At 43.3% G+C, this 19,560-nt stretch overlaps 1 protein-coding gene and 2 non-coding genes across 3 annotated transcripts in view; all 3 read left to right on the top strand.

Moving 5' to 3' along the window:
• Positions 1–19,560, top strand: part of LOC144670420 (histone H2B-like) — a 528,756-nt gene that overhangs the window by 20,637 nt on the left and 488,559 nt on the right. The window lies entirely within an intron of this gene.
• Positions 4,602–4,692, top strand: trnar-ucu (transfer RNA arginine (anticodon UCU)). Its single transcript is given in 2 exon segments — positions 4,602–4,638; positions 4,657–4,692. It is a non-coding gene; the product is annotated as a tRNA-Arg (tRNA).
• On the top strand, positions 18,427–18,516 carry trnar-ucg (transfer RNA arginine (anticodon UCG)). The gene is given in 2 exon segments: positions 18,427–18,463; positions 18,481–18,516. It is a non-coding gene; the product is annotated as a tRNA-Arg (tRNA).

Genomic DNA, 19,560 nt, shown 5'->3' with positions numbered 1-19,560 from the left:
ACCATGGAAATGGGGCAATAGACCGATTTCAATTTCCAAATGCTGATCAAAGGATTGGCAGCTGGTAAAATGTGGGAAATGCAGGTTGGAGAGAATAATTTTCTTCCTGCAGGATTTCTTGGGAGACGAGTTGTGTGTGGAACTGTAGCTCAGCACTAGAGATTGTCAATGTTGAGAGAATAATAGGACCAACAAGTGATGACACTTCATTTCAGTTCCTTCCAGATTTAGTTTTTCTTTATGAATTCGTGGTGGAGGAACAAAAGTAAAGTAATCTTCCCCCAAGTTTGTCCTACCATTTAATGAACTCATGACTGGTCTGTCTTTTTGTTCCATTTATCCCTCTTTGTTTCGTAATCCTTAAAACACTTAACAAACAAGAGCTATCGATTTCAGTTTGGAACTTTTCGGTTGACCCCCAGCGTTTACAGTTGTTTGGGGGAGGGAGTTTCTACCATCCTTTGTGTAAAGACGTACTTCCTGAAATTACCTTTGAAAGGCTTCATTCTAATTTAAAGGTTAAGCCCCCTTGTTGAGGGCACCACCCCCACCCCCGGCCCCCGCCTCCCGTCGCACCAGAGGTAACAGTTTCTTTCTATCTACCCTGTCAAATCATTCAAGCACCATAAACATCTCAGTTGGATCACCCCTTAGTCTCTGATATTCACGGCATTACAATACTAGTATTTACAATCTGTCCTCGTCATTTGAATCTGGTATCACTCTGATGAAATTCTGCTGCCCCCACTCCAAGGCCAATCTAACATCCCTCAGGTCAGTTGTCAGGAACAGAACGCATTGATCTAAATAGGGTTTTATACACCTGTAATATGATTCCCAATATTTCGTATTCTATTACTCTTAGATATTATTTTTATCTTCCAGTTCACGAGCTTTTAATGATGTCTGTTCATCTCTCTCGGCTCCTCCACAGTTTTGAGAATCTCACCACAAAAATAAACAACCTTTTCTATATATTATAGGTTTAATTAGATGGCCCTTAACTTTAAAGCTCATTTGCTAAAACTTGCTCACTCACTGAACTTATCAAGAAAATGTCAAACTAAATGTGTTCCGCAAGGACAATGTTATTTTTTTCTGCTCCATCGCCATTAACTTTTCCAGCTGCTCTTTCAGCCACTGTAAATCTGAAGAATGAAAGGGAAGGAAAAGTCCTGCTCCCTTTCCTGAATCCTATTTGTTCATCAATCCAATAAAACCTAGATAAAGAACTGTAATAGCTCAATATCAATTTTGATTAAGTCTGAAATATTCCATTAAAAAAAATCATTCTAGGTATTTGGACTTCGCTGGTTTGGACAACAATTATTGCCCATCCCTAATTGCCCTTGAGAACGTGGTGGTGACCTGCCTTCTTGAACCTCTGCAGTCCATGTGGTGTAGGTACGTCCACAGTGCTGTCAGGAAGGGAGTTCAAGGACTTTTACCAGCGACATTGAAGGAACAGCGATATATTTCCAATTCATGGCTTGAAGGGGAATTTCCAGGTGGTGGTGTTCCCATCTATCTGCTGACCTTGCCGTTCTATATTGTAGTGGTCCAGGGTCTGGATGGTGCCGTCGAAGGAGCCTTGGTGAGTTCCTGCAGTACACCTTGAACATGGTACACACTGCTGCTACTGTGCGTCGGCGGTGGAGGGAATGAATGTTTTTGGATGCGGTCTCCATCATGCGAGCTGCTTTGCCTTGGATGGTGTAAATCTTCTTGGGTGGTGTGGGAGCTGCACTCATCCAGGCAAGCGGGGAGCATTCAATCACACTCCTGACTTGTGCCCTGTAGATGGTGGAAAGGCTTTGGGGAGCCTGGACGTGAGTTACTCATCGCACAATCCCTAGCCTCTGACCTGCTATTGTAGCCATAATGTTTATATGGGTATTCCAGTTCAGGTTCTTGTCAATGGTAACTCCCAGGATGTTGATAGTGGGGGATTCAGCGATGGTAATGCCATTGAACATCAAGGTAATAGTTGGATTCTTACTTCTTGGAGATGATTATTGCCTGACACTTGTGAGGTGCAAATGTTACTTGAAACTTGTCACCTCCATTGTGACACTGATAACCATCCGATTCCAGGCCTTTTTTATGCAAAACCTACTCAAACAGGAAGAAGCAATGGACTAAAAATATCCAATAACTTGATTCGAACCCACGTGTGAAAAGCACAATAGTTTCATAATCCCTCATCTTAACATCCCCTCAGAGCCGATCCTAGCTTTAAGTCATGATCTCGTATCCTTTTTTCCAGCCATGAAGAGTTGGCAAGAAGGTTCTGAAAGTGCAGCCAGGTGTGCAATGTTGGAAATGCGGCTCCAGTAAAAATAAAATCTATCACGTCAAGTCAGGAACTGTTTGGAATGGAGCAGTGTGAAACATTTACCACGATTTATTTTTTATCTAATCATTGGTTTTCAAACATTCCATCAATGGGAAAAATATTGCTTAATGTGTATAAGAAATGAATACCTGGGCTGATACTAAATATATTGGCTAACCTTAAATATCTGTACTAAATCTCGCCTTAACATTCTCTCTGATAAGAGCATCTCCAGTTTGTATTTTTCAGTCCATCCACATACTGAATCCCTCACCACTGATCCCATTCCAGAAAATTTCCACTGCATGCTCTCCAAGGATTGGTGTTCTTCCTAAAGGTTTTTCCAAGCCCTCACCAAGATCTTATATTCCACATTACAACGTGATACCCATCCAATTCTTTGAATCCTATCTATCCGCGTTATTTTTATAAACTTAGCTAATGATTCCTTATAGATGAAGACAAGCTTCCTTCAACAATAATCTCCTTAAAGATTTGGAAAAATGACCTTCCAATCTCCAATGAATAAATCCTAATGAAATTCTCCAGTCAGCCCATGAACAGCCCGCCCCCTTCATTCCACTTATTGTTGCTTTTATTTTCACTGATCCTACTTCTTCAGCACAAATGCTTCGCTCCTCTCCTTTAAATCCTCTTCAATAAGAGGGCACAAATCCTCCATCGACAATTTGCAATTGACTTCTTTAACATATAACTCGTGATAAAGAAGAGATACGAGAAGGTCTGGCTGTGCTAAATGTTGATAAGTCAGTGGGAGATGGAATGCATCTGAAAATGCTGAGGGCTGTAATAGTGGAAACTGTGGAGGTATTGGACTGAATCTTCTGAATTTTATTTATTTTTTTTACAGCTACAAATCACTTTGTTACTCCAGGATGCAGAAGTGAATAAAAGTGAATCAGTGTTGAACAGATTCTGACATCCCACATCTCCATTTTATTTTACATGGAGCAACTTATCCTCAGTGTAAGTGTGTCACTCTAAGAATGAGATCACCACGTCCTGGGAATATAGCAGCAATCCCGCCAAGGTCTGATCTGCAAACTTGAAACTCAGTGAAAGGTTGTCTCCCTCCCCTCCGAATCTCATTGCCACCTCAAGCCCAACATTCAGCTTGGGTGGGCAAACAAAACAACCTGATTCCCCACGTCCTCCAACGCAAACTGAACTCCAGAGGTGAGGTGAAAGTGACTGCCCTTGACATCAAGGCTGCATTTGACTATGTGGCATTATTGATCCCCAGCAAAACTGGAGACAATGGGAATCGGGGGCGGGGCGTGGGGAGCTCTCTGCTGGTTGGAGTCATACCCAGCACAAAGAAAGATGATTGTGGTTGTGGAGATCAATCATCCCAGTTCCACGACATCACTGCAGGAGTTTCTCGGTATGGTGTCCTAGGCCCAACCATCTTCAGCTGCTTCACTATTGACCTTCCTTCCAGCAGAATTGGGAATGTTCGCTGATGATTGCTCAATGTTCGGCACGATTTTCAACACCTCCGATACTGAAGCAGCCCATGACCAAATCATCACCCACCCTCTGTCCAGAAGACTCGGGACTGCAAAGAACTCTAAGAAATCTCCTCTCAAATTTCTCGTCTCCAAGGTAAATAACCCCTACCGCTACAATGTATCGAGGTAACTTAAGTTCCCTCGCCGCGAAATATTCTCGTGAAACGTTACTGCTTCCTCTCCAATGCATTCACATCTTTCCTAAAGTGTGATGCCCGGAACTGGGCGCAATACTCCAGGTGTGGCCGAAATACTCTTTTCCAAGTTCAAAACAACCGCTTTGCTCTTGTAATCTATGCTCCCATTCATAAAGCCAAGGGTATTATATGATTCATAAACTATTCTTTCAACCTGCACTGCCTCCATCAATGATTTATGCAGGTGTACATCATTTCCCGCTGTTCCGGCACCGTCGTTGGAATTGTAAACTTTATTTTGTCTTTTCTCCCCGTGTTCTTCCGACCAAAATGAATCACTTCACCCTTCTCTGCAAAAAAATTCAGCCGCCCTATTTTCCAATGTGAATATGTCCTTTTGAAGGAAATTGCTCTTTCACTCGAATTTCTATCGCTCTTTTCACAACCACAGGACGTCCAAAACACTTCACAGGCAATGAGTGCTCTTGAAATGTCGTCATTGTTCAAATGGAGGAAATTGCTGACCGTTTGAACGTTTTGTTCTTCAATGTCAGAAATTCCCTTATCTGGAATAGGAAATTACCACATCATGTGTTGGGCTCTGTGGCGCAACGGATAGCGTGTTGGGCTTCTAGCTGCTGTTGTACAAGAGATTTAAAGGTTGTGGGTTCGAATCCCACCAGAGTCGTTTCTTATATAAAAACAAATCAGCAACTGGTTTATCGGAGAAGGGAAACTGCCGTCACCAACCCCTCTCTGTACAGGTGAATCCAGTCACGCCCCACTTTCCAATCTGAACCACTTAACAGAAGAAAACTCGCCACCGAATAGTGAAACAGTTGGCAAAAGGAGTAGAGCCGCTTCGCCGCTACAAGGATACAGAATTGGCTGAGTGGCAGGAAACAGAGGTTGGTGGTAAATGGATGTTATTCGGCCTGGCGGAAGGGTTGGGACCTTTGCTGTTCCTGATAAATATCAATGACCCAGACCTTTATGCCCACGACAAAATTTCAACTTTTGCGGAGGATACAAAGCTTGGAAGCATTGTGGAGAGTGTGGAGGATAGTGTAGAACTTCAAATGGACTTGGACCTGTTGGTGGAAATGGGGAGACAGGTGGCAGATGAAGTTCAATGGAGAGAGGTTTGGTCGGAAGAACTTGGAAAGACAATATAAAATGAAGGGTACAACTCAAAGGGAGGTGGAGAAGCAGTGGGACTTGGATGTTTATGTTCGTAAACCATTGAAGGGACAGCTTGAGAGAGTGTTTCATCAACCATACAGTATCCTGGACTTTATTGATAAAGGGATAGAGTACAAGAGCAAGAGGCTATGTTGACTTTGTATAATTCACGAGTTCGGCCTCAACAAGAGAATTGCGTCCGGTTCTGGGCCCCACTCTTTAGGGAGGATGTGGAGATGCTGGAGAGGGTGCAGAAAAGATTCACGTGAATGGTTCCAGGGATGGGGAGCTTCAGTTATGAAGATATATTGGAGAAGATAGGGCTGTTTTCCTTCGAGAAAAGAAGGTTTAGAGGAGATTTGATAGAGGTGTTGAAAATCATGAGAATTCTGGAAAGGGTAGATAGGGAGAATTTTTTTTTCATTCGTGGGAGGATCGAAATGATATGTGATTAGCAAAAGAAGCGAATTGTTTTCAGAAGTTTTTTTTATTTAATATTTTGAAGCGAGTGGCAAGGGTCTGGAATGCACTGCCCGAGAGTGTGATGGAGGCAGCATCAACTGAAGCATTCAAAAGGCAATTATAATGTTATCCGAAAAGGAAGAATGTGTAGGGTTACGGGGAGAAGGTGGGGGAATGGTTCAAGAGTTATTCATTCGGAGAGCCTATGAAGACATGATGGGCCAAATGGCCTCTTTCTGTGCCGTAACAATGCAGTGATTCTGTGATATTTCGCCAACGAGCATCAGTGACATTCAGCATAACACTATTTCCCATAACTGCTCCGTCATCTTTCCAAACTGTTTCTGACAGACAGCTCGAAACAAGAATGATGTGAGTCTACAGCCCTGAACATCAAGACCAACACGGTTATCACAGCTGTAAGGAACATCTCCTGTTACAGCTTTAGATCAGACACTGGGAAGATTATCACAGGCTCTCTGTCAGACCGCATGATCCTTCAGACAGGTTTCAAATTGGACACATGGAATGAGCGGCTGTGTGAACATTAGTAGCCCAGGGATAGATTTCTCTATTGCCAGACTAGATTCGTAGTTTCTTTCCAGGAGATTTGTCTTTTTCTTTCTGAATCCAAACTTGGTCTCTTATTCATTTCCGCTTGTCATTGTTTCATGAATGGCGGCCTCGTTTCTATCTCTCTGAGCCTTTAGCTCTGAAATTCCTTCTAGAAACGGCCCCAATTACCAACCACAACCCGCACTCCCCAGCCCGCTTAAGACCCTCTTAGAATCCATCCCTTTGACCAAGTTTTTTTTCAGCTGCCCAAATTTGTGACTCAGTGTCGAATGTTGCTTGACTGAGCTCCTTCGAAGCGCTTTGGGAAGTTTTATTCAATTGCGGTGCTGTTGTTGAAATTGTTCAAATTTGGATAAATTAATATTCAGAAACAATTTTGTTAAAATTTTCCTCGAATTTCCTCCAATTGTTTCGCGTTGCGAAACTCCTGCCATGAGGTGGTCACATGATGACCAGTTTGATAGAGTAAATCAGGAGAAACTGTTCCCACTGACGGAAGGGCCGCTAACCAGAGAGCACAGTTTGACGCTGATTGGGAAAATAGCCAGGAGAGAGATGAGGAGAATATATTTTACACATAGTGTTGTTGTGAAATGGAAGCTATCTGGACGGGTGGTGGAAGCAAATGCAATAATAACTTTCAAAATACATTTGGAGAAATATCTGAAAGGAAAAACAACACAGGAATATGGGGAGGGAGCTTGGATGTGGGAGTAATTATATCGCTCAACCAAAGACCCAGCACAGGCGGAATGACCTCTGTCTGTCCTGTATCCTTCTATGATTCATGGATAGAAATCAGTCCTACATCCTGTGGGGCATGAAGGGTGTGAGAAGCTGGCATAAGAATTGATCCCTTTGGCGCGGAATGGAAACGGTAAAATATTGTCTTCTTTCAGGGAATCGAAATTGAATTGAGGTATGACTATGTCTGTTTAAATGTGGTTTGTTACCAGTTCCAGATTATTGAATTTAAAGGGATGTGTTATCAGGCAAAGAGCTTACTATGATACTAAAACAGAAAATGCTGGAAACACTCAGCAGCAACTGTAGAGGGAGAATTAATTAATGTTTCAAGTTAACGATACTCGTTAGCAGAACTGAGGAAAGGTAGAAATGTAATAGGTTTTGAACAAGTGAAAGAGTCGGGTGCTGGGAAGAGGTTGAAGAAAAGCGCAGGTCTGTGATGGTGTGCGTGCCCGGAGAGATGAAATTACAAAAATAAGTTTCACGGGGCAAACGCCACAGGGAGTTTTAACTCTTTCAGAGTAAACCCCATTAGCTGCTGTGGTTGGATTTGAACCTGTGTCTTCAGAATATTAGGCTAGGTTTCTAGAGCACTAATCCAGGAACATTACCACTATGCCAAACATCTCCCCATAGGACAGGGAGTTGTATTGGTACAGTGAAATAAACAAACGATTGGCCCAGATGAGGTGTGAATGGCTGGATAGCAGCCGTCCAATTGCAATGAGATAGAATAGAGAATGAGGGAAAAGACGAAATAGCAAAAAACACATGAAACAAAATTGGGACAGTGTTTATAATCTAAAAGTATTGAACTCAGTGTGAGCCCTGAAACCTGTAAGATGCCGAGTTGAAAAATGACCGTGTTCTTCCTCGTGCTTACGTTAATCTTCATTGGAACGGTGCAGCAGACCAAGAAAGGTCAGAGTGGGAGCAAGGTGGCGAATTGAAATTACAAGTGGCAGGAAAGTCGGAGTCAGGCTTGCGGACTGAAATGAGGTGTTGTCAAAGCGGTCACTCAGTCTGTGGGGCCTCATCATGTAGCGGAGGCCATATTGTGAACACCAAATATATTATACTAAATTGAAAGCAGGACAAGTGTATCATTGTTAAACTTGGAAAAAGTGTTTGGGGCCTTGAATGTTGAGAAGGGAAGAGGTAAAAGAGGAGTTTCAACTCATGCTCTTGCATGAGATTGTGCCCTAGTAAAGGGAAGGTGTACTGGGGGAGCACCAGCTGTCGCCGAGTGAATGGCCCCTTTGGAATGGTGATTGTGGAGGAGAAGAGAGGATGTTTTTGGTGGTCATATCATGCTGGCTGTGGTAAAAATATCGGAGGATAATGTGTCGAATATGGAAACTGGCGGGCTGGACGGTGAAAACAAGCGCCACTGAATCAGCTCCGCTCAATGTACACAGCACATAATAATCCGCAATTTCCGGTCAGCAGCAATTACCACCTCACACAAAGATTTTGCCTCCCCGATGTTCCTGCACATTTCTCCATGGATCTTCCCGCCCTGATGTCAGAGAAATGCGCAGCACCGCCGCTATCTAACTCCCCCATCTAAACCCAGCGGCAGAGTAAAGCAACGAAAGTACATGGCACCTTTTTACAGTATTAGCCTTATTCTGGTAGTTTAAATATCGAGTCATTGACTGTGCGGGAGCAAATACATGACTGATTGGGTGAGCTAGTGACTGAATGAATGGTTAGGTGGGTGACGTGTGTAGGTAGATAGCTGGCTGAGTGAATGAGTTTGGTGGGTGAGTGAGTAGGTGGGTCTGATGGTTTAAGTGCTTGACCGTGTCAACATACAGGTTAGGAGCCAGTCAGAAGATCCGCGGAGAGGTCAGGTGGTCGGATCGGGGCGACTGAGTATTCGGTTGCGCAGTAACCCAGGTGATAGGCCAGAATTTAAACTATTTAACCTTTCCTGGGCATCTAGCAAGCTAATTGTTTGGGATCTGTCCCAAGTTTCTGACTCTAGTTCAGAGTCGGAGGCATTCGAGGAGGGTCCACGGCAGGAGGGGTAAATGTAAACTTCCCGGGAAGTTCTCACGTTGGTCCACATGGGAAAGACCTTTTGGCTGAGTTTGTTGACACCGGAACAGCAGAGAGCACGCGCTCCACACGTGGAGTTTCAGTGTCTGTGACGTCAAAGCCAGTGACGTTCCAGGTCACTTTCAGCAGCGGAGATGGTGCAGATCAAACTCAGCCCGAAATTAACACTGTTTTGCTGTGTTCCGCTCGCTGGCCCACTCCCGAGCCGGAATTCACTCTATAAATGTTTATAAATATTTCTATAAGTGCATGTTGGTCCCGCAGATGGTGAGACTGGAGAATTAATAATGGAAAACAAGGAACTGGCTGAACTGTTGAACGGGTATTTTGTTTCTGCCTTCACTGTAGAAGAAGGACATATAGAGTGTACAGAGCGATTTAGATTGGTTGGGTGAGTAGTCAATAATTGGCAGATGCAGAATAACTTGGTAAAATGTGAACTTGTCCACTTTGGCAGGAAGAATTTAAAAGCAGTGCATCATGTGAATGGAGAAATGCTTCAGAACTCTACAGTGCAGAGGGTTCTGGGGGTCCTCGTTCATGAGCCTCAAGAAGTTGGTATAGAGATGCAGCAAGTGATTAAGAAGGCGAATGGAACGTTGGCTTTTATTACAGAAGGAATCGAATATAAAATTATGGAAGTTTCCCCACAGTCATACACAATTGGTGAGACAGCATCTGGTGGACTGTGGACAGTCTTAGTCTCCTTTGTTAAGAAAGGATATAATTGCATTACAGCAGGTCAGGGAAGATTCAGCCGACTGGTTCCTGGAATGCAAGGGTTTTCTTTAGAGAAAAGGTTGAGGAGGTTGGGCCTATACCCATTGGAGTTTTGAAGAATGGGAGGTGATCTTACTGAAAGATATATAATCCTGAGGGGACTTGACAGGGTGGCTGCTGAGACTATGTTTCCTTTTGTGGGGGACTCTACAATCAGGTGACTCAGTTTAAAAATATCGGCCTCTCACATTTCAGACTGACAGAAGGTCATTTGTTTTCTCTCTCTCTCAGTGGGACATTAATCTGTGGATTTTTCTTCCCCAGAGAGCAGTGGAGGCTGGGTCATTGAAAATGTTCAAGGTTGAGTTGGAGATATTTTTGAGAAAGGAATGAGTAAAGAATTATGGGAGGCAGACAGGAAAGTGGAGTTAAGGCCACATTCAGATCAGCCATGCTGGAACAGCTTCGAGAGGCTGAATGGCCTCTTGCTGCTCCTGATTTTCGTGTTCTTGTTCTTGTGTGCCTCTCTCGGCACTGCTGTCCCTGCCCTGCTCACCGTCTCGCTTGCCGGACTGCTCGGGGCCTCAGTAATATCCCGTTCCTCCGCCTGCTTCCTACCCCTCACCGCCTCACTTGCTGTTCTGCTTGTCACCATCTCCTCAGTTCTTGTGGTGAGATGGGCGGCGACAGGGGTCAGGAGGGAGGTGCCGATAGGGAGGTGAGGGGCTTGGTAGTCGGGTAGCGAGCGGTGCGGCAGAAGGGTTGGCGTGTAGCGCAGCGAGCCAGGCGGGGAGGGTCTGGCGTCTGTGCACCTGGCATTCGGGAGCAGGGGAGTGAGTGAGAGGCGGCAAGTGGGCGACCGTCAACGGCTGAACAACGAGGACGTCAGCGGTGGGAGGAAGGGCGCACGCACCGGCAGACTGAGTGGGTACCGAGTTCCTGTTCCAGCTCGGTGTAAGGAGTTACAGTGTAAAACTGATCACAATTCTAGCATTGCTGAGTTCTGATGAAATGTCATCGACCTGAAACGTGAACACCCTTTCACTGTCCACGCTGCTGCCTGCCATGAGGTGTAATTCTTAATTGTTTTCTGGTGTTACGACAGAAACCCAAAAGGAGGGTTGAGGCACTCTGGAGGACAATGAATACACAAAGCGGTTATCTCGCTTACCTGTGGAAGGCTCGTTGTTCTAGAGCTATGATCCTCGCTTCGGGGATTTTCGTTAAATGATCGTGCGAGAGGTCCCGGGTTCAAATCCCGGGCGAGCCCTCGTGTGTTACCACTTGTAATACATATTTCTTTACGAGCGAAAAGGCGGGTTTTACTTAAACCCGGCCGAGTTTTTAGAACCTGAGAAGTCATTATAACCAAATTATCACTGCAAAACACGTGGAGTAAATGCAGAAACGGTTGCTCATGTAATCGGACGGTTAATTTATCCTAATAAGAGAATGAGTTCATTTATCCCAAGAAGAGAATGAGTGTAACTGAAACTTGAGTTTTCTTGCCGGCTCCATGGATACTGCCTGGGCCTAGACACTGCCTGGTGTATTTCTTCAATGTTCTCTTTTACCTAGAGCGCTCTGAAAGAATGGCTGATATCTTTTGGGTGCCAATGAATGTCTATATTGGCTGAGTTATATACATACAGTTACATTATTGGTCTCGCCGTGTGATTCTCGCTATGGGACGTTTTATAAGTGAAAATGTGAGCGGTCTCTGTTTCAAATCTCAGGCGAGCTCTCACGTGTTGTTATTTGTCGTGTAAGTCGCCCAGTGCATTGTCGAAAACTCATTGCGGTCTAGGTGGAGCGGTTTACTTATATCAGGGGTAAGTTTGAGAACTGGACCCACCATTGCAGAGAACTCATCAATGAAACACACATGAAGGAAATGAAGGCAATTTGAAAAAAAAAAACAATTGCTCGCTTAATCGCACTGTAATGTTTCCCGAACAGACTAATTAGACAACCCCATTTTCTGGATGAATGCATTCGGCTGTTGTATTCTCTGAGAGAATTGTCGTCTTCTCTGAGACGGCCAGGTCTGGTAGCCCCATAGTGTGAATTTGATTTGATCATATTTTGTTTGTGTTCTAGGAGTTGTACTGAGCAGAAAGTGAGCCGTTTCACCTCGATCGATATTTTAGTGTAAAGGTAATAAACAATTTCAGGAGAAGGTATTTGATAGGCTGTGTGTGCTTAAAGTTGTTTAGGACCAGACGAGGTCCATCCAGAATACTGAGGGAGGAGAGCAGGAATTGCAGGGACACAGGACACAATTTTCCAATATTCCTTAGACTCGCGGTGGTGACAGCGGAGTGGAGAATTGCTATTGTAACATCCTTGTTCAAACAAACGTGTAAGGATAAGCCCAGAAACTACAGGGCAGTCAGTTTAACCTGGGTGGTGAGCTACCTTTCAGAAAGTAAAATTCCCGACAACATGAAAATTACCTCGGGAAAATGCGCATTAATAAGTAAAACCAGCATGGATTATGTTATGGTCCCAGCAGAGATTACCCTGGGACAATCCTAAACCCAGAGTGGAACCCAGCTTGATAGATTCTAACTTTTATTTGTTTGTTTAAACACGTGGAAAGTTGCTACTGAACAGAGTTATAGGAGTCAGCTGATCAACTTTTAGCGTAAAATAAATAAAACAGTTATTCATCGAGAAAAGATGAATCATGTTACAATACTCTTTCACCCTCAATTATAACTTTACAGGTGGAGACAAATTTGTAAGGATAACGCAAGTTGGATAATCTATTTTATTCTTTAAATTACACAGTAATTACACAATCCATGTATCAATAGGCACCCTGTGGTAAGGCACACAAGACCCTGAAACGAAGTGACAGATACCACCTTAACCAAATGCTATGGATCTCTCCTCAACTCCCCACAGAAGCTTGTCAAGCTGTGAGTCAACCAGTTTCACTGCACTCCGCCTTTCACACGAGGATTGAAGCCATTCCCTCTGCCCCTCACTCTTAAATTCATTAACAGGACCTGTTTCAGGTTCCCATCCTTCCTTTGACCAGAACGTCTGTTTTGGACTTACCCCTCATCCACTCCCCTGGATTTTGGGATTTTTCTTTCGCTTGGGACTAACAACCTGCTCCCTTTTCCAGTCTCTCTTGGCAGCAACTTTCAAAAGCCAACCGAGGTCCGCAGCTTCCAAATCAAAACTGCAGTTTCTCTCCTCTGTGTGTGTCTGTGGAAGGGACCTGCCTCTTTGCCTCCCTCTTGCTAGGCAACAGCCCAATTCTTCTACTGATGTGTTTGCTTAACTTCTTAAGTCGTAAACCTGATTAGAAATGCATGCACCTTTTTAAAACGAAACTAAAACTCCATTTGACCTTTCTTAACACACATACAGAAATACAAAGATAAAAACAAAAAGCTAAAAGCTACTGCGGATGCTGGAAATCCAAAACAAAACAAAAACAGAATTACCTGGAAAAACTCAGCAAGTCTGGCAGCATCGGCAGAGAAGAAATCAGTCAACGTTTCGAGCCTCCATGGCCCTTCGGCAGAACTGCAGCATAGTTTCAACAAGGGAGAAATATAAATATAAATATAAATTTATATTTCTCCCTTGTTGAAACTATGCTGCAGTTCTGCCGAAGGGCCATGGAGGCTCGAAACGTTGACTGATTTCTTCTCCGCCGATGCTGCCAGACTTGCTGAGTTTTTCCAGGTAATTCTGTTTTTGTTTTGTTTTACAGAAATACAAATCAAACTTAAACTTTAAAGCTAAAACTCATTCCTAACAATTGAAAATACCAATATAACTTCCTTAAACCTCTCTACTTCCTAACAATTTGGTAAGAACAAATCGTGTTATTTAACTTCAGTTAGTTTTTTTTTTGATGCGACAGCAAAGGATTTTGATGAGGGTGAAGCCCTTGACGTGATTTAAATGGACTTGAAAAAGGCATTTGATAAAGTGCTGGACAAAAGACTTCTGAGGAAAGTTAGAGCTCATTGAAAAGAAGGGACAATAGCAGCACAGATACGAAATGAGCTGAGTGACGGGAACCAAAGATTTGTGGTGAACTGTTGCATTTTGGACTGGAGAAAGTTATCTTGTGGAGCTCCCCAGGTCTCTCAGGGACTTGTGCGATATCGGGAACTGGCGGAAAAATAGATTTCAGGCCCAAGGTCAACCATGATACCATCGAATGGCAGGGTAGGCGCGATGGGCCGTGTGGTCTACTGCTGTTCCTATTTCTTGCGCCCAGTGTCAGGGCCCCTGCCCTTCCTGTAATTCATCAGCCAGATCTTGTTGCAAGCTCACAATTCCAACATTTTCCGGTAATACAAAAGTTAGAAGCACTGTGAACTGTGAGGAGGATAGTCTAGAATTCCAAAGGGATCTAGAAATGTTGATGGAATGGGCGGAAAAATACCAGTTGAAATTTATTGCAGAGTAGCATGGTGTCATTCGTTTTTGTAGGTAGAGCAGGGAGAGGCAACACAAAATGAAGGTTTACAATTCTAATAGGATTGCGGGAACAGAGGGATGTGGGTGTATATGTGCATAAATCATTTATCGTCACAGGACAGGTTGAAAGAATGACCAGTAAAACAGCCAACGTCATGGGCTTCATCAATATAGCATGTAGTACAAAAACAATAAAGTTATGTGAAGCCTGTAGAAAACACTGCTTCGGCCTCGACTGGAGTATCGTATCTAATCCTGTGCTCCACAATTTAGCAAGGATGTGAAAGCATTAGTGAGATTGCAGAAAAAAATCACAAGACAGATTCCAGGAATGAGGAACTTAATTCACATTGAATGATTGGAGTTGGGAATGTGTTTCTTGAAGAGATGGAGTTTGAGAGGAGATTTGATAGAGGTATTCAAAATCACGAGATGTGTGGAATGGGTAAATATGGTTTAATCGTTCCATTGATGGAATGATCCAGAACAAGAGGACACAGATTTAAATTAATTTACAAAAAAAGCAATTACCACATAACAATTTTTTTTCCCCTTGTAGCATGTGTTTAGGATGTTGAATGCAGTGTCTGAGAGTGTACTGGAGGCAGGGACAATTGAGGTTTTCAAAAGGGTATTGATCTTGATCTGAAAAGAAAAATTAGCAGTGTTACAGGGAAAAGGGTGTGGAGTGGCAGCAGGTGCGCTGCTCGTTCAGAGGGCCAGCCGATTCCAGACGGGCCGAATGTTCTCATTATGTTCTGTGATTCAATTACCCCATAAAGAATCAGGGAAGTTAGTCACGACTATGATCAATTGGTGAGCAGCAAGTGTCTAAGTGAGGTTTACAGGGCAGTAAGTGTTGGAATTTCCTGGGACAGGATGTGACTAAGTGGCAGTTTCCTGGAACAAAACATTCGGCGAAATAGAACCATAGAAAAGTTGCAGCACAGAAGGAGGTCATTAGGCCCATCTTGTCCATGCCAGCCCGAGGACACTCAGGTGCCCTTTCTAATCCCAGCTTCCTATGGCAATTCGCCATCAATTAATGGAATTATTTAACAGCACAAAATGCAACATCCATCTGAACCTAACCGATGTAGTTACTTAGTTTAACAGACAAGTTCACTCAAAAACCTTCAATCTTCTGTCAATAGTATAAGACAGGCACTAGAATCACTTGACAGAGAATTTGGGAGACATGGATTTGTTGGTTGATCTATGCAAGTTGCTGATGTTGAGATTGATTCATGTTAATTTCACATAGAAATCAGTTTCAACTCAATGAAATCAAAGCACGTCCCCACTCATTCGGTGAGAGTGCTGTTTTCTTTGCAAACATTGCAGAGTTATTTATTGAAATGCTTCATCTTGCTGTTTTGAAACTTTGTTCTCTGTCATCTTTCTATTTTTAGTTCCTAACAAATCAACAACAGCTATTCACCCTGATAAATTACTTCTACACAGGATGTCTCGGTTAGTGGCATTCACAAGTTTATAGAGCCAAATTTAAATCCAGGGCTTGAGTACCAAAGTCATTGTCAACACTCCCAGCAGTGGCTCAAGAAGGCAGCTCACCACCGCCTTCTCAGGGCAAATCTGAACTCTTTCCAATGTAAGTATATTCCCCCTTAAAGAAAGAGACCTAAACAGGACTCAATACTCTAAGTTTTGTACCATCAACGCCCTCTTCAGTTATCACAAGAATGTCCGAGTTTAAACTCCATTCCCCTTTCAATAAAGGCCAACACCACATTAGCCTTCCTAACTGCCTGCTGTACCTGCAACGTAGCTTTGTTTTGTGATACATGTACAAGGACACCCAAGTCTCACTGCAGCACAGCATTCTGCCATCTCTCTTCATTTAAAGAATATTGTTTTTTTTTAATCTATCCCACCAAAGTGGTGATCCTCACATATTCCCACATTATTGTATCTACCAAACTTCTGTCCACCATCTCAACCTATCTTTATTCATTTACAAAGACTTTACACTCTGCTCACATTTTGCTTGCCTACTTAAAGGGCTTTAGTACTTTGAATTGTAAACTTGTGTAAGGGGAGACGGAAAGACAGTATTTGCCATTCTTTTAACAATTACCTTAGATCTGTAATGCCAAGATAAATCCAGTTTTATGATTAAAAATATGAATGATTCAGAGACCAGAACTGAATTCAGAAAACGAAAAAATGATGTTAAGCCACTGACCCAGAAGTCCAGTCTGGCCAGTGAGGAATCTACCCCTGAACCACTGACGTTAACAAATCCGCTCGCTCCATGTGTCCAGATGGAAACCTGTCTGAAGGAACATACAGCCTGACAATGTGCAACAAACGGTTGGAAATTTCAGCAATTTCCTACATTAAAATGCCGAATACACTTGAGAAGTTCTCCAGTGGTTGTCACGCGTCGTTGTGAAATTTTGTGGTTGTCAAAACAGCTGAAGAAAAGCAAACCTTTGTTTTCTTTTAGAGAAAACCTATCCAACGCAGGATGTTCCCTCCTTCTCGCTCTTCCACATTCCCTGCACACATTGGAGTCTGATCTCGCAGGCTTAATAGACGCAATCTCGGCTGTCTGTCAAAGGGCTAATCAGAACCTGTTTCTTTATCCAGGTAAACACCTACACAGAAATAACAACAACAACAAAAATATTGTAGGGGCTGATTTATTTATTTATGGGTGTGGGCGTCGCTGGCTAGGCCAGAGTTTATTGCCCATCCATAATTGCCCCCCAGAAACTGGCGGTGAGCTGCCATCTTGAACCGCTGCAGCCCCTGTGGTGTAAGTCCACCCACTGTGCTGTTAGAGAGGGCTTTCCAGGATTTTGAACCAGAGACAGTGAAGGAATGGCGATCTATTTCCAAGTCAGGATAATGTGCCGCTTGGAGGGGAACTTCCACGTGTTGGTGTTCCCATGTGTCTGCTGCCTTTGCACTTCCAGATGGTAACAGTCATGGGTTTGCCTGCCGATTAGGCAGACAATCCAAATGCTAAGAATTTATTACGAGAAAATCTTTTCCATACGTTACCTTTGGTTCCTTTTCGAATGAATTAAAATCTGCCCTGGTTGGTCACTGACCCTTGAGGCAGTGGGAACAGTTCATCTTTATTAACTTTCTCTAAACCCTCTTGAGAGTTCTGTCTGTGGAGTGATTAAAAATACCGAAAGCCAGACGTGGGATTTGAGCAATGAGGGACTGTAGATCAATGATAAGGGAAGTGATACTTTGATAATCAGATTAGGAAATAGTTTGAAAATTATGAAATCCGTCCAAACCTGTGCATTGCTGGTTCAGGAGCATAATGCGTCACTAGGGCGTGGGAAACTCGGATTAGATTCCCGAAGTTGCCGATTCTGTAACAGCGTCACAGTCCCTAAATTATTTTCTTTTCTTCAGGTTACTTTCAGTTTGCTTTCTGTTTTAGTGCAGTGATCTTGTACTTAGGGAAATAAATTGATTTCAGCATGATGGGCGGATTGGTGATTCAGGGGTAGAATTCTTATTTTTCATCAAAGAAACCTGGGTTCGATTACAGTGAATGCATAACTCAATGTCTTCAATAATGGTTCAAGGATCAAATTTCCGGGACAGATAAATACCCATTTTCTCGCTTATCCATCATATATTTGATGAATACAAGTCTATAAAACTGAGATTTAAAATTAAAGTGCTGTTTCCCGATGGGATCTCTGAAATTCCCCTTTGCTGAGAGAGATGTTTCCTAATTTCACACCAGAAACGACTTGTTTTTTGACTGAGCCCCAAAGCCCCCAGACCCCTCCCCCTCCCCCAATTCCAAAATTCCCGCCATCGCTGAAGTTTCTCTCTCTGACACTATCGCCTTAACATGTCGCAAACCGCGATCAAATTGTTCATTAATTCGGGAAGAACGGCTTCCTTTGTTCGTGGTTTATATGAAGGGGCTGTTCTGTGGTTTATTTTCTGGAATTTAGCAGCGGTTGAGGGGAGGCCACGAGGCAGAGAGTGAGAGACATTCAAAACACTACAGGAGAATGATGAGGAGAGGGTGCGGACAATAGGAACTGAGTTCCCGATCTCCCAATCATTATTTTCCAACGAAGGACACAGAGTCGAACTCAGACCCTGAGGCCATGGATCTGGGATTCAGCGGATCATCCAAAAATCGAACTGAAAAATATACAACCACGATATTTATTTACATGGCACTAACATCAGTTCCAGTATTACATTACTTGACTGCGTGGCCTAATGGATAAGGCGTCTGACTTCGATGGTACTTGGTGAGGTTATCAGAAGATTGCAGGTTCGAGTCCTGCCGTGGTCGTTTTATGTAGAAATCTGTTTAACTCCCTCAAAACCGCGGTCTCACTCGTCAGCTGAAGGTTCTGCCTTTCCTTCCTAACATGGCAGGGCTCTTTCTCAAAATGTCTGCTCTTGTTAATTTGTGCATTCATTTCTAACTGATTTTGTTTAACTGATCACGTTCGTTAAATTATTGATGTGTCCAACTGGAACAAAAGCTGTGCATCAATCGGTTTAATAAAATGCTTTGGGAGAATTCCAATCTTCTCATGAAGCGGCTCGATCATTAGCTGAATCTGCTGTCACTGGACTAACAATACAGAGGTGCCAGGCTAATCTCTGCGGACACGGGTTTAAATCCCAACAGAGCAGATTTAAATTAAAATATTTCGTAAATTTGGAATTAAAATCTCGGCTCAGTAATGGCGGCTATGAAACTATCATCGATTGTAGCAAAAACCCAACCTGTTCACGAATGCCCTTTACGGAAAGAAATCATCCGCCCTTCCCTTACCTGTCCTACATGTGACTCCAGACCCACAGTAATTTGCTTCACTCGTAACTTCAAGGATAATGTGAGATGATCAACAAATGCTGGGCTTGCAAAAGACGCCCATAGACTATGAAAAAATAAACAAGTGGGAAACAGACACGACATGACTTTCAGGATGTCTACCTTTTCCCTTGAAGAATGAAGACTGGAGGCTGGTCTCATACAGGTTTTTAAAATTATGAAAGATTCTGGGAGGCTGAATTTAGGGAAAATGGAGCAGAGAAGAGTAGATAAGTATGTGTCTCGCTCTCACAAACAAGACATAGGCTGACGGGTCGCATACAACGTTATACTAATTAACTGCGCATCGGCAACTCATAAGAGCGGTAGATAAATTCCATCCGCAATGTCTCCGCGGCACCCTCCAGATTCCGTGGGAGCACTGCCGAACAAACTGTAGTGTCGTTCTTGAAGGCAGCTCCACCAGCATTCAGGCCAAACTCCTGAAAAATTAAGATAAAAGCAAAATACTGCGGATGCTGGAAATCTAGAACAAAAACAAAAATACCTGGA

The sequence above is a fragment of the Cetorhinus maximus genome, chromosome 31, assembly GCF_964194155.1.
Source record: "Cetorhinus maximus chromosome 31, sCetMax3.hap1.1, whole genome shotgun sequence".
Classification (NCBI taxonomy): domain Eukaryota; kingdom Metazoa; phylum Chordata; class Chondrichthyes; order Lamniformes; family Cetorhinidae; genus Cetorhinus; species Cetorhinus maximus.
The sequence above is the reverse complement of the archived record's forward strand: the minus strand, read 5'-3'. Positions and strand labels throughout refer to the sequence as shown.